The 15,468-nt window shown below is 40.7% G+C and overlaps 1 long non-coding RNA gene across 1 annotated transcript; it reads left to right on the top strand.

The window, feature by feature from the left end:
- The first annotated feature begins 57 nt into the window (after nucleotides 1-57).
- On the top strand, nucleotides 58-14,464 carry LOC112485008. Its single transcript, XR_003048336.1, has 3 exons — nucleotides 58-170; nucleotides 13,990-14,257; nucleotides 14,350-14,464. It is a non-coding gene; the product is annotated as an uncharacterized LOC112485008 (long non-coding RNA).
- The last annotated feature ends 1,004 nt before the right edge of the window (nucleotides 14,465-15,468 follow it).

The raw sequence follows: 15,468 nt of genomic DNA, 5'->3' as shown, positions 1-15,468 counted from the left end.
ATTGGTCGCGGTCATGAGCAGGGGCCCGGAGCAGTTGCTCCTGGTGTTTACTGTTTCAACCCTTTTTTTCTTGATCAGTGCAAGGCGTGCGCGAGATTGCACCATCCAGCGTGCTTTGCTGCGCCCCCGCCCAAGGATCGTGAGCGGAGGAAGAGCCCTCGTCAACCTAAGTTGGTGATCCTGCGCTCTTGATCAGGCCAGTGTGGGTCCTCCAACCCTGATCCCAGCCTCTCTCTTTTGGCCACTGGGGGAGATGCGGAGCAAATCGCCCCCCCACCCCCGCCCTATCTAACTACCTCTCCCCCACCAGCCCCTGGGCTGGGCTCTAATGCGTTTGTTTCAGAATCAGCAGTCATTAATTCACCAAACTTTTCTAAGCACCCCCACGGCTTCAGATACTCCAGGGAAGAGGCAGGGCCGCCAAGGTTGGAAATGCTGGGTGAGGCCTGGGCCCAGGGTGGGAGTAGGAGAATGAGGTTGTTTGCTCTTGCACAGGGGCCCAGAGTTCCTGCAGGATTAAAGGATGGAGGTGGCCAAGGATTCTGGGAGAATCACTGGCCTGGGAAGCTTGAATGCTCTCTAAGCAAGTCCTTTAAAGTTGCTGATTCTTCATTTTCTCTTTTGAAACGTGCGAGCCGGAACCTGGAGAGAGCTCTCAGGTTGCTCCAGCGCTAACAAGCTGTGAGTTTAGAAATGTGAGGATATGTTAGCAGGAAGGCGATACTCCTGGGGAGCCGCAGCCCAAGCCAGGGAAGAGGCCCAGAGCCAGGCCTGGAGAAGGGCCAGCGCTGCTCAAACGTTTCTACAGAAGTATCATTCTCGAACTCCAGTGGAGATCCATATGGGGTTCTAAAACAAGAAGGAAGTTTCTCTGGAGTTTGGAATTTCATCATTTTTAAATGTGAACTTGGCATTCTGCTCCATAATTTAACCTGGTTTCCTTTACTATAAAAATATTTTCCCAACTCTTTGAGCAAAATTGACATACCAGGAATACACGCAGTGCCTATCCTGAGTCTCTGTAACACCAGCCATAGTGTCAGCTACTCCGTTTGAAAAGGCTTGTAAGCTGACAGGGTTTGGCCTTTTGTTTGCTTTTTGTGGTATGTGGGCAGGATGGGGCTGGGATCTGAGGTACTGCTTTGGGTTTGGGGGTTGGAAAGCAGTTTCTAGAAAAAACTGAAATGAACAAGATCACTGCCTTCCTCAGCACCTTTGTTTAGAAAATTGTAAAATTTCATGGTGTTTAAAAAACAAAATTCAACTGAGTAAATTTAAAGATCTGACTGACTTTATTAAGAGATTCACAAATCTGAGCAGCATTCCCCCATCTAGCAACTAGAAGGATGCTGAGAGGGGTTGTACAAAAAGGAAGGTTTTTATAGGAAGATGGATGGGGCGAAGGACCAAATAAGAAAAGGATTCCTTTTAGACCAGGCCAGTTCCCTTGGAAGAAAGAGAATGACAAGGGCTTCTTATGGTGATTTCCTCTTGTTTCTATGGGAGATGGAGGTCTATGTGACAGATGACTTTACTGGTGCTTGACAAAAAAATTCCAGACTGATTGATTAAGATTACATTTATGGGAAACTGCAATTAGATCAAGTATCAAATCTAGATTTGGTATCGTGGGCTTTTAGCCCAAGTGACATCATTTTGGACCTGTGGTTTTCTCTTTAAAGAGGGTATGCATCTCAGTTCATAAACTCAGGTGTGCAAGAATTGTCACTTATCGATTATTTTATATAATGACTTCGCAGTAGACGCCTAGCTACAAATCTCCTGTAGGGATGGGGAAGTTAGTCTTCCTCCTTCCTAGAGTCCCTAACTTAAGGGATTTACATAGTCCCTTGATGTGGGGTAGAGAAGGAAGCCCATACACATTTGGTCCTCTGTCCCCAGAAAATTTGGCTGAGTTGTCTCTACTGTCCAAGTTTCTATGGCTACTTCATTCAGTCATATAGCTCCTTACTACTTTTATGTCTCACAAGGGACGCAGGAAATTAAGATGGGGTGGGAGTGGCAATCATTCCATCTGCCAAGACATGCCATGCGATCATTTCTCCTAGGGTCGTGCAGTTTCCTAGATGATATCACAAGAAATAAAGCACACAGACCCTCTTCTCAGAGACCTGCTACCTCTGTCTCTCTTCCTCCTAGCCCAAGGGAATCTGTTTTTCATTCTAGGGAGAATCCATCTCTTTTTATATTTCTTTCTCACACTCTGTCCACAAATACCTTAAGCCAGGGCCACAAACTCCAGTACTTCTCAGGCTACACTGAGATAGAAAGGTGGTGGTGGGACTCTGGTGAGCTGGAATACACACACCCGTTAGTGGTGAAGTTGTACAACCCCACCACATGTTTGTGCTTCCCCTTCCATGGAAAAGGGTCATGACCAGGAAGTTGTTGCCTAGCCAGCTCCACCATTTTCCAGCTCCCCTTGCATGTAGGTGGGTCACGTGACTGGGTCCCACCAATGAAATGGAGCAGAGGATGTCACTTCTTTTTTTTTTCCTGTTCCACAGGCTGAAATCAAAGACTCCTAGGCCCTTGGGGATGGTGGAGATACAGGAAGGAAGGAGCCCTAATCTCTGAATCACCTGCTCTGGGCTTGTTATACATAAGTGAGAAATCAACTTATTTTGTGTTATGCCACTGAAACCTGAGAAGCTATTTGTTCCAGTGGCTCACGTGATCCCAATTAATATGCCATTCTAAATGCAACAGCTGCAGGCTCAGATCCAGCTGTTTGTGCTAGGTGGGCAAACAAGGTTGCTCAAACTGTCTTTCAGTTTTTTAAAGAAAAACCAGGAGCTCAGGTTTTTATTATTTAAATTTTAGAAAACATTATACAGATCAATATTGTGAGGGGCCAAGTCTGGCTTCATTGTAGGCCTGATTCAGCATGCAGGTCACCAGCTCTCCTAAGGGCTGTTCTATAGTGTTGTGCCCTTAATTCAACACGGAAGACAGCTACCTGCTTGAATAGGAAAGGGAACAGGAAAGGGAAAAACACTAGGGAAAATGTAATTTAATCTTAAAATATTCTGTCACCCTGGATATTTTGCAGCGCAAACATATAAAGACAGCCCAAGGCACCCTTGAATTTCAGGAGGGCCCCTTCCATCTGAGTAAATTCTCATTTAGCAGGTAAAAAGAAGCTTCTTATGAAATGTATATTTTGTCAATTTTCACAAGTATTATTGAGCCCTTACTATATATGAATGGTGCTGGGCTCTGCTTCTATTTCCAGTCAGATCACCTGTCCTGTTTAGAGGAGAATGAGAAGAGAGGGCAAACCTGAGCAGGGAAGAAACCTATTTCAAATGAAGTGTGATCATTTCTGCTGCCCTTTTTGTCATTGGAGCTAATGATTTTTTTCCCTTACCATTTATTATTTCCAGAGAAAATGAGGAATGAAAAAAAAAGAAGACATACAAATGAATCTGAAAAAACTGGTCATACTAGGAATAAAAATGAATGCAAATTAGGGATTTGAGGAAACATGGAGTGAGAGACAACCCCCTCAAAAAAAAAAAAGAAAAAATGAGGAGTGGGGCGAGGGAGTCATCAGAGTTTATATAGCAAAAAACAAACAAACCCAAATCCTGTTACATTTTTTATTCTGACACCACCAGACAATAAAATGATGTGTATAAAGAGCATCCCACTGTAAGCTTTGCACAAGTAAAGCCTTTAAAGGAGTCATTTTAAGAGAAGTGCTCTCTTTGGACCAGTGGGCAAAGTGGCATAGAGGATTGCACACTGCTTCTTTCTTTTAACATCTTAAAAAGATTCTGATATAGAAAAGGCATCTGAATTATTTTAACCTGAAAATGTACTTATTTTACCACTTTTTTGTGTGTGAGTTAAGGAGCAAAACTCCTGTCACCATATTTCCAGCATAGACACACTATTCACTACACCCAGCCATGCTGGCTCAGATCATGTGCATATGCATTTTTTGGATAAACCCTCTTTACCTGGACTACATCGCTCCAGGGTTCCACATGGAAGCATGAAAATGGGCCACAGAGCACTGTTTAATCACCTATCCAAAGTCTACCTGTGCCTATTATAGAAACCATCAAGTCTCAGTTTTAGAATGACTTTTATGGTGTTAATAATCAGGTGGTGGTTTTATTCTTTGCTTTGTTTTATGGGTGCCAAAACAATTACTAAGACAAAGGAAGGAGCTAGAGCAAAGCCAGGGATCATAGGGGTGGAGCCAGCTCAGGTTTCAGAAAGTCCTGTTTCTGCTCCCTTCTTTTTCTCATATCCCAAACTAAGTCCCATCTCCAAAGGACTACACACAGTGCCTCAGAAATAAACAGTGATTGTGCTTTAATTTATTTTTTGGCTTATGTTTGATACAGGAAGACAGCAAAGATCAATAAAAAATAAGAATTCAAATTCAAAGCAGCCTTGTGTGAAAGCCCTCTCTGTAATCATAGAAATGAAATAGAAGAAGAGGAAGATGGGCAGTGTGGCTGGAGGGTAGTGATGGGGAAACATGGGGAAGACGAATTCAATACAGCATCGTTTATGTGGATGGTGAACTGCTATATACCACTATTAAAACTTTGTCTGCATACAAAGACTTTTTAATGGCATAGGAATATGCTTAATAGGAAAAATCAAATGAAAACAAAAACTGCCCCCATCACCACAATTAACCATCTCTAATCACACACAGGCAAACATAACAATGATTATCTCCCACTAAAAAAAAAAAGAAAGAAAAATGCCCACCTCCTAGACTCAGAATTTCTACTCAAATTTATAATCCCAAACTTCCCAAACCAGAACACTACCAGATGCATTCAGACTCATTCATTAATTCATTCGAAAAATACAGTTGACTCTTGAACAACATGTGTTTGAATTGTGTCGGTGCACTTACTCATTGACTTTTTCAATCAGCAATTCAAAAAAACTTGCAGACAAACCTCATAATCTAAAACAGATGATGTAAATTTACAGTATCAATAAATGTAGTACAGTACTGTAAATTTATTTTCTCTTATGATTTTCTTAATGTTTTGTTTTCTCTAGCTTACTTTATTGTAAGAATATAGAATATATAGTACATATAATATACAAAATAGGTGTTAAACTGACTGTTATCGGTAAGGCTTCTGGCCAACAATAGGCTATTAATAATCAGATTTTCAGGGAGTCAAAAGTTATGCGTGGATTTTCGACTCTGAGAGGGTCGTCATCCTTAACCCCCATGTTGTTCAAGGGACAACTAACTGTCCTGCATTCCTTTCGTGTACCATGTCCCTGCCTTCCTGGAGCTTCTGGTGTTTAATATGTTTATATCCTTTTACATTTTTATATATTATATAATTCTTTTCTATTTTACAAATGTCATCTGCTCAATGAGGCCTGCCTTGATTGCCCTATTTGATATCAACATCTCCCTTTCCACACTTGGTATTCTTGATTCCTCTCACCCTGCTAACCATTCACTTTTTTCTCAAAGCATGAACCACCTAACATTGCTATATAGTTAGGTCATTTACTGTGTATTGCCTGTGTGGTAGAATGCAAGCTCTATGTGATCAGGGCTTATTTCTGCTTGGTTTGCTAATATACCCAGAACAGTGCTTAGTCCTGGGTAAACTCACAATAAAGATTTGTTAAGTGAAAGAATGAATTTCTAAATACTGGACCTATTGTGATAATTTTCTTGAAACAAATAGAGGTCTGTTCCAAAGCTGAAGGCTTCACTTCTAGAGACAGAAAACTGCTTGCCATTATTAATGAATTATCTCCCACTTCATTCAGCTGGGTTTTAAAGGAAGTTTTATTTTTCCTTATTGTCATTTTCAGTCTCTTAGCAAGTCTGTTCTACCTCAAAGGTTTTCTGCAGTCCATCTGCTTCTCTCTTTCTCCACCCTAGTCCACGCTCCCATGGTCTTGTCTAGGCTCCCAGATGTGTCTCCTTGCATTCAGTTTGCCTCCTTAGAATCCAATCTCCAAACAGCACCAACAGTCATCTTTTAAAAACATATATGAAGTAGATCTATAACTGCCCTGCTAGGCCCTCTAATGGCTTCCTGTTACATTTAAAGCGATGACTAAGGGACCCACAAGACCCTACTTGACCTAGTCTTCAATCACTTCTTGGCTCAGCCCTTGACCTGCCTAACTTCCAAATTGCCCCTTCAGTCCCAGGACCCTCTCAAGCTCCTTCCCTCAGCATTCTCTCCTTCTGCCTCCCCAAAGCTGGCTCTGCCCAATCTTTGGTCCAAAGTTCAGATACAAGCTCCTTACCTCTTGCCTGACCACCTTATCAAAAGTATCCCAGTTCATCCTCTTGTTCCTCATCATCTTATATCCCAGGTTGTTTCTTTCATAACTTTCCAGTCTCTGAAATACTTATGTACTTATTCACTATCCACCCTCAAATACACATTCTCTGAGGGCTTAAACTATGCCCGCCTCGTTCAGGCATGGCGCATGCTTGATATTTCTTGAGTGAATGAATGCACAGGACAGGAATAAGGAAATAAAGGACAGTGCTGACAGTCTTTATTGCTGGGAGCAAGAAATTGTGGGTATCTGTCATTTCTCCAGAATTTTCTATAGTGAACATTGAAAATTTAATAATCATTTTTGTAAAAGTTGGTTATTTTAAGAGTGGGGTGAGGAGAGGCATAAGATCACCAAGAAGCTCCTGGTGGTCCTGGGATGCTACTTTGTAACTTTTAAGAGCCTGTGACTGCCGAGACCCATATTCCCACAAGGCGTTTTTGCTGAGGTTGAATGGCTGGTTGCTGCCTTGAGTACTAACATGTCACCATACAATTCTAAGTCAGTATTTTCACTGAGTGAGACTGCAAGTAGGAGATTACCACATCATTCACGTCTATCCAATTAGCACCAGATCCAATCACACTTCTCTGATTTTGCAAAGCTATTCAAAGTTCACAGCAGGCCTTGGCAAGTTGCAGGCTGTCCAAGGAGTGGGTTTTGTCAAGGAAGAAGGGGTGGTTAGAGGAGCAGGGCCGGGAGTAGTATGCGTTTGTTTCTCAAACTCACAGAGCTGGAAGGAATCTTGGAATGTCATCTAGAATCATCTACCCACACATTCTGAGAGTCAACTTCTCTCAGCATTGTCCTTGGGCGGCGGTGAGGAAAATTACATTCTCCTATAAATCAGCACAAAGCCATTCCCAGGTGACTGCCCAAGGGTTAGGGTGGAGGCTTAGAATCATCATCATCATCTTCATATTGATGCTATCTTAGCATCTCTGAAACTTATATCGCAAGGAAAAAAAAACCTTCTTAGGCAGTAGAATGACTCGATGCCCAGGCTGGCCCCATGAGGCTCAAATCTCTAAGTGTTAATAAACTTTCTTGAGCAACTAAAGATGATTAATGAACCCTAAGTAGGTATACTGGTGATATGGAACTCGGGTCAAAAGAAACTCTGTATGCGTTCTATACTCTAAGGTTATAGATGAAAGAAAATGACCAAGTGTGCCTATGAAAAATAAAGTGAAAATCTCCTACTCTCTTTCAAACAACATGGGATTATTCTCATACATCTAATTATGATGTTTGCAGTGTGTCTTACGTATATTTTTGAGTGTTTGTTATCAAATTCAAATCACAGAGCTCAAGAATTCAGCACAACTCCTTTACTTTCTGATGAGGAAAGTGGCCCAAAGAGGTAAAGTGATACTGCCAGGCTAGGCTTCACAGGTGTCCTGTCCTGTGCCCTGCTAGTAACCTATTCTCAGGGAGAAGCTGAAATCCAGATCAAGGATTTGTCCAGGAACACCAAGGATCTGCTCAATCGAACCCAGAAGATTTGGTTTGAAAGCAAACCATTGCATTTCTAGTCCTGAGAATATAACCTTTCATCTTATACACACTTCTTTGCTTTTTAAAATGACTTAAAGATGTCTATAAAGTCTATTAAATTCTTCCAGAAGAGCACAAGCTCAGAGAAACACAAGCTGAACCTAAGCAACGGCGGAGATCTAGAAAGTGAAAGGTGTCAGCAGAGGAAGAAGTTGCACAAGCAGGGACATGCCTGCCTCGCCCTGATGCCTTGGGATGCTGCCATGCCCTCAGTAAAATTCTGCATCCTCTCCAAATAGCAGATAAGGGCTTCAGATAGTTTTCTGGTGACTTTTTATTGGTGATACTCCCCTATTCTGCCAGCCCCAGAATCAATCCATGGTATCTTAAGCAGCCTTGGTTAAGATTTTCCATTTTTCTCTGTAGATCTATGACGCCATTTCACCCCAAACTACTTCTCACCTCTTTTTATCTGTTTATCACCAAGTTAGCTTTTGCCATTATCCTGGTCTTCAGTTTTTCTGCAATTGCTGAGTGCCATAGGGACATTTTAACCATCCCTGAGACTATGGCTCAGAGGAGAAGCTTTCTAACTGATTTGCAATACAGATTTTGAGACATGTTTATATAGAAGACCCAGTGGTTGGGAAATTCTTCCCTACTTTTTGAACTTGGTGTGTTTATACACTGTTTTAGTCCCTGGAGAAACATCTGATAGTTTTGCTTTGTTTTCCTAGACCTCATTTTGTAGAGAAAATGGTAATAGCATTTGTTGTTCCATAACAGTTTTCCCCTTTTTAAGTTTTCCTGAGACAAATGTAATACATGATTGCTTTAAAATGTTCAAACATTACAGAAATTCAGAATGTTGACAGAGAATGTCCAGCCCTGAAGGAAAGTTTTAGTTTAGGTACCATGTATATTTTTTGAATTGGTGATACATTTACATGGTTCAAACATCTAAAGGAATTATAGTGAAAATTTCCTTGTCCTCCACCCGTATAGGCCCCATCCCATCTCCGCTAGTAGCCACTTCTGTCATTTGCTTTTGCATGTTTCAGAGTTTTTTTTAGCAAACATAAGTAAATATAAATATGTATTTATTCCTTCTCTTCCTTTTATAGAAGTGGTAGCATACTGCATGCACTGCTATGCACTTTTCTATTGTACATAACAGACTTTAAGCAAAGTTTGATTTAGAATGTAAAGAAGCCAGAAATAAAATGCTATGTGCACATATTTGCATGTCACACACATGCGAATATGTACTTTACTTTTTTTGGTTATAACTAAGCAGGATAAATTAATTAAGCCAGAAATTATTCCGCCTACTCCTCCACTTGGGCCTTAGGAAGAAATAAACCAGTGAGAAGGTCTGATGTTCCATTTCTGAATTAACAGTTTGGGATGAGAAGATCCTATTTAAGTCAGTAATGGAAGGCAAGGCAGGTGAGCCCATCTGAGAGCCAGAACTGCTCAGGTTTGTGTCTTGCTTGTTTGGAAGACTCAAAATTGGGGATGCCTCTCCTCTTTGAGTAATTCTACTCTTTGATTCTTTTTATCACCAGGAAACAAATCATAGCATACCAAGTGACAGAAGCTAGACAATGGGCTCCTTTTTCTTTTTTCTCTCAAATACAATGTCAGTACAAATACAAAACACCATCTGAGAGTGAGACTTTCGAACAGTCTAGATAGCACCAGGGTCGAGAGCTGGTGAAGTTCACTCCTTAGCAGGCGCCAACCAAAGATTTTGCTGATAAGTTCAGCTAAGCCTCTGAAAGCATAATTATTCCAAGAAATCCTTTGACCCATTTGTTATTTCTCTCAACACCAAAACTAAAAGTTTGTGGTGTCAACCAATCACAATCTTCAACTTCTTTCAGGCACGTGTGTACTCACACACACACACGCACATTTCAAAGGAATGAAAGCAAGCATAGTTTTCAATGTGAGTTAGCCCTTTCAAGCATAGTGTTCAACGTGAATTAGCCCTTTCAAGAGACACCACATTAATCTTCTTCCTCACAGCACAGACAAAACATTTCCTGAAAGGAACACAGAAACCCTAGTGTGTTTTGCTTAAGAACAATAGTTACAGTTCTGTTAAAAGTTCCCAGGCTGTTAAAAAGATATTTCATGGTTATGCTGGGGGAACATAGATTTACACAGAGAATTGTTCCAAGAGTCTTCCATAACAGCAGCTCAAACCTCTCTTCAAACAGCAGAACTCAGCTTCTGGCTGCATATCCCTTCTACCTGTGGCCGCTTCCATTCTGCAGTGAAACATCAGCCAGTGACAGATCCAACCTTTAGACCAGAATGCAGCATGGACAGCTTGAAATTCTCCTTTCTTTCACTTTCTTTATGCCCTATACTGACATTAAATAGATATCTTTTTTTATTACTAAATATCTGAGTACTCAGTATAACTGGGGAGATATGGGGTATGTTATTTTTCCCTATTAGTTCCTCTAGCCAACTCAAGAAGGACTAAATGTTAAACTCTATTAAAAAGTGAGTAAGAAGTGAGCAAAGAACTGAAGGCAGAGCTGGGGGCAAAATCAAAAGAAGACTCATTAGCATAAATCAAATTGACGTTGAGGTATCTGAAAGACTATAAAGGCTGAAAGTGCCCTTTGGATGGTATTATCTAGCCCCTCATTTTACAGAGGACTAGAAACGTAACTCATCCAAGATCACACAGAACATTAATAGTGGGAGGAGAAACCAGATCAGTCTCTTTCGTTCTTAAACCAATGTTCAAGAGACCTTTTCCTGCTACTTGTTTTCTGATGAAGGGAAGGCAGTAGCCTAATCCTGTCACTAGTCCATCTTCGAAGAACAGCTCCTTCACTTTAGGAATGCTGGGGGCATTTAGTTGCATCCCTGGACTTTTTAAATTGCAAGTGTCGAAAATCCAGGTCCAACAAGCTTACGTAGAAGGGAAATTAATCCCTTCTTGCAACCTGGAACCAAACCTCAGGGCAAGTAGACAAGGGTAAGGTTTCACTTTGGTGCAGCCTGGACAAAACCCCTACCTGCTGTGAGGTGTGCATTTGTGGATGTCTTTCTCTCTAATATTTGCTTCTCTCATCACATTGGTTCATTCTCTCAAACTGGCTTTCTCCTCAGGCCTGAAACCATGGCCAAGTGCTTTACCATAAGAGAAAAAGGGACTCTTTCCTTTTTTCTCATTTAAAAATTATCTGGAAAGGACTACAGGGCCTTTCCGTTGCACACACACTCCTGCCCTCAGAAGCACAGAGCAACAGGATTGGCAGCACCCATTGAACCACAATATTGAAGTTCGGTGGGACTAGTGCAACTCTAAAAGGAGATGATGCTCTTGGCAGAAGAAAGGCAGAGGTCTGGGGAGGCAAACACTAACATATTCCCCTTGCCTATCCCCTCCTTCACATAGCTCAGCCAGGTGACCTCACCTCAACTTTTGTCACTGATCAGAATCCTGAGATGCATTGCTGATGTATACTGTCCCCCAGGCATTCCAGTTCATCACCCATGCAGGTAGACTGGTTAGAATGAGCTACGAACCCAGTGGAAATCCAAGGTTCAACTGAAAATCAATGATTAACATTTATCCTAAAATAAAGTGCTAGATGATATTACAAAGTGAGATGTTTTTATTTTTAAATCACTAAATCCTTATTGTTGCAAATTGCACACAACTTTAAATGGCTGAAATCGGAAGACGAGACATCATTGGGAAATATTTATTATAGATAAAGACCACTTTATCTGTCCTAAAGCTTCAGCTAAAAATATCCGTCTTTCTTGAACTTCCTGTCCTGTCATCTCAGATTGAACTTCTGATTTACTAGCTTTTTTCTTCTGAGCTTGGAAACTCAGAAAGAAAAAATATTTCCCCCTTTCTTTTTGACTGTTTAAAAAAAAAAAACTACAGAATTGGTATTTCTAGAAAAACCTCAATGACTTCAGTTCTGTTTTGAATTTTTTTTTTTTTGTCACAGATATATTTCAGCCGCAGCATTCCAGAGCTTTCCAATGTCCCACTAGTTTCCAGTTATATGAAGGCCAGCAGTAGCAGACATTTAGTGCTCCTTCCTGCATCTGAATAGAGGCTCAGCTGACCTAAAGGCTCTGCCTGTTGGCTACAATTTATTGCTTTAAGAATTATCCCCTTACCCAAGGGGTGTTCATCAAAAATCTTCCCCAGGTGTTTGAAAAATCGTGCTAAAATACACATAAATTTACCATCTTAACCATTTTAAAGTATACAGTTCAGCAAAGTACATTCACATTTTTGGGTAACCAATCTCCAGAACTCTTTTCATCTTGTAAAACTGAAACTGTATCCATTAAAAAGCAGCTCTCCACTCCCCGTCCCCCTCCTCCTAGCCCCTTGGCAACCACCAATCTACTTTCTGTCTCTAAGACTACTCTCAGTGCTTCACAGAAAGTGCAATCATACAGTATTTGTCTTTTTGTGGCTGGCTATTTCACTTAGCATAATGTCCTCATGAAGGTTGTAGCATATGTCAGAACTTCCTTCTTTTTAAAGGCTGAATAGTATTCCATTGTGTGCATATACCACATTTTGTTTATCCATTCATTGGTCAATAGACACTTGGATTGCTTCCACGTTTTAGCTATTGTGAGTAATGCTACTATGAACATGGGAGTATAAATAACTTTTTGAGACTTTGCTTTCAGTTCTTTTGGGTATATACTCAGAAATGGAATTGATGGATCAGATGGTACTTCTAGTTTTAATTTTTTGAGGAACTGCCACACTATTTTCCATAGTGCCTGCACCATTTTACATTCCCACCAACGGTGCACAAGCATTCCTATTTCTGCATATCACTGCCAATGCTTATTATTTTCTATTTGCTTCTTTGTTGCTGTTTTATAGTAGCCATCCTAGTGAGTATGAGGTGGTTTCCCCAGGATTTTTAACTGGAACTGAGGAAGTCAGTTTTTTCGATGACAGAAACTGTGGAGGTGGGACTCTAGAGTTAATTGCTGTGTTTTTTGACACGTGAAAGAAGACTGTCAGTGTTGACTTTTTAGGGCACTCAGTAATCCTACCCTTCTCCCCTCCAACTGAAACTTATTCACAGAAGCCCAATAGATCTCAGTAGGGATCAAAATAGCATCAGTAGTTTTCAAGATGGATTGGAGACAATGACTAGAAGCCAGGTCCAATTTCATTTGGTGACAGACATGGAATAGGAAGCCAGGCTTCCCATTCCATGTCTGTCACCAAATGAAATTTACTCACCAGGCAATGGCGGGCCTGCTGTGCCCCACCCTGCAACAGAGTCAGAGAAAGCTCTGGTGAATTTACTATAGAAAAAGGACAAGACTAGAAGGATCGCATGCTGCCTAGGAACAGCCGGGATCCAAAAGGGAACCAGAGGGAGGAGGTCATGCTTGCATAATGACCACTTGCCAACCTCTCCAGCCAGAATAAGCCACTTTATCTTGGGAGATAGAAGGAAGTCTGAAAAGAAGAACAAAAGCTTAGTCCTCAGAAGCTCTGAGAAGGCAGACACTCATCTATATGGTCTTAGGCTGATACATAAAGGCCAGGGAAAATGTTTGTCTCCTTGCTTCCCCAATATTTCCAACATTTGGGTTTCTTAACGCTTAGGGCTCAGCACTGCATAAAAGCAGCTGTTCTTCCTGGGAAGAGGTGCTTAGTACATGTGAGCAGTGCTGCTCCCTGCCGTCATCAGGAATCCTTTGTGAATTCTCCTGCAGTTGGAATGGGACCCTAAAGGCTCTGAATAGAACACAGCTTAAATTTACTTGAGGTTTTTACCAATGACCTAGCTTGAAAATTCACTTCCTAATCTTTTTTCCATTTGCCATTTTCCCAGGTAGAACAGTCAACAGAGATCACTGGAGATTATGCAATGAACTCAAATGAAGGCATAAAACTACTCCAAATAATAAATGCCAGCAGTATTAAAATGCCCTGATTTAAACTACGTGAAATGCTTCATGTTATTAAATTCTTAGTAGAGAATTAAAGTCTAAAAAAATAAATAGCCTTTCTTTTGAAGGTTGAGCTCTAAAGAAATTAAAAATTCTCAATTATTTTTGCCCCAATTTTTTTTCGGTTCAGGGGTTGTCAGAGGGGTCTCATTCACCAATTGAGAGTCTGGACTCTTTTTGCAGCTGCTTCCACTGGAAAACAGTCTTGGCTTCAGGCTCTCCAGGATGCCAATCTTTGGACGGTTGTCTGGAGTCCATGACTTCTGAACTTAAACTAAATGGGGAGAAAGCCATTCTCATGGGATCAGTCCCGCTGCTTAGGCCCTTCCCTTCCCTGGCAGAAGTCCAAGGCTGGCTCTGGCTGTGTGCAGCAGTGGTTGTACTCAGAAGCTGCTTCTCAAAACCATTAAGAGGAAACCCACCTTGAAGAGGCATCTCTGCCTACTTGGAGGTAAGACTCCCAATACTAGCAAGCCCCTTGCCTTTTCCACGTGGGACTCTGAAAGCCCCTGAAGAATTGAAGCTGTTTCTATTTTCTCTTAGGTTCCTTTTGAAGGAAGACTGGTTGTCATAAAGTCACTGGCAAGGCCTGTGACATGAAGAGTGGCCTGAAGGACCGAAACAGCAATGTAAGCTACTACATACATGGAAATCCAACAACCTTGAAGGCCAGTGCTTTCTAGCCCAAGACTCATGGTACTTGACTCTCCTTCAAGGGAGGTGGGAGAGATGGAGAAATAGTCAGATGGAGAAGCATCTTTTTTTATTGTAGGGAAGAATTATGGGTTTCAAGTTGATCCAACATGAAAAAACCCTAAATGCTTATAATCTCTCTGTAAATTGTGGAGAATATTTAACTCAAGTTAGGGGAAAGTTCAATCCTGGTCCTCTTTATAAAGAAATTCTTGAAAAGCCTGGCAAAATCATGGACAACTGAGGGTCTTAGGCCTGAAGCTTTATTTCAACACAGAGTTAAAGGTCTGAATGTTAACCCCCAATAAAAGATTCAGGGAAAATCTACTCCTATCAATGAGGAAAACAGTAAGCTCTACCCTGTCAATTGTGTTGAAAATATAAGCCTTAAAGACTATGGACTTTGCTCTAAGATTCGTGATTTCTGACAAAAGTTATTTAATTTAAAAAATTCTAACTAATTTTTTTAAAACAAAAATGAATGGAAAACCCTACCAAAAGTTTTTGATTCATTAGACAATTTAAACTTATAGTTATTGTATTAACTAAATTGGAGAAGAGAGAAAATGTAGAAAACGATATAAGTCTAAGTGTCCATAAAGAACATGAAACTAAGAAAATCATGTTTCATAGCTTCATATTTGCTGTTCTAGCCACTTATCGCAAAAAGAGCCAGCAGTTCACTTGACTGTAACCATAGCTTGTATGACTATTACTTGATCTAAAGAGAACAACTTGGACCTCTTACAGGTTTTCAGATCTTGGAATAATGTATGAAGTGTCTCTTATCTGTTATATGAGTTATTCAATTATTAGGAAAGATTTGGGTGAAGTTTGACTTGGGTATCAAGAAATTAGAGCTGACTATTGAGCAAACTGATTTTAGTTTTTTTTTTAATTGAAATATATTTGGTATATAACTGTGCAAATTTAAGGTGCACATGTTGATTGGATACATTTATATATTGC

This window comes from Pteropus alecto, unplaced genomic scaffold (genome assembly GCF_000325575.1).
Source record: "Pteropus alecto unplaced genomic scaffold, ASM32557v1 scaffold95, whole genome shotgun sequence".
Taxonomy (NCBI): domain Eukaryota; kingdom Metazoa; phylum Chordata; class Mammalia; order Chiroptera; family Pteropodidae; genus Pteropus; species Pteropus alecto.
The sequence above is the reverse complement of the archived record's forward strand: the minus strand, read 5'-3'. Positions and strand labels throughout refer to the sequence as shown.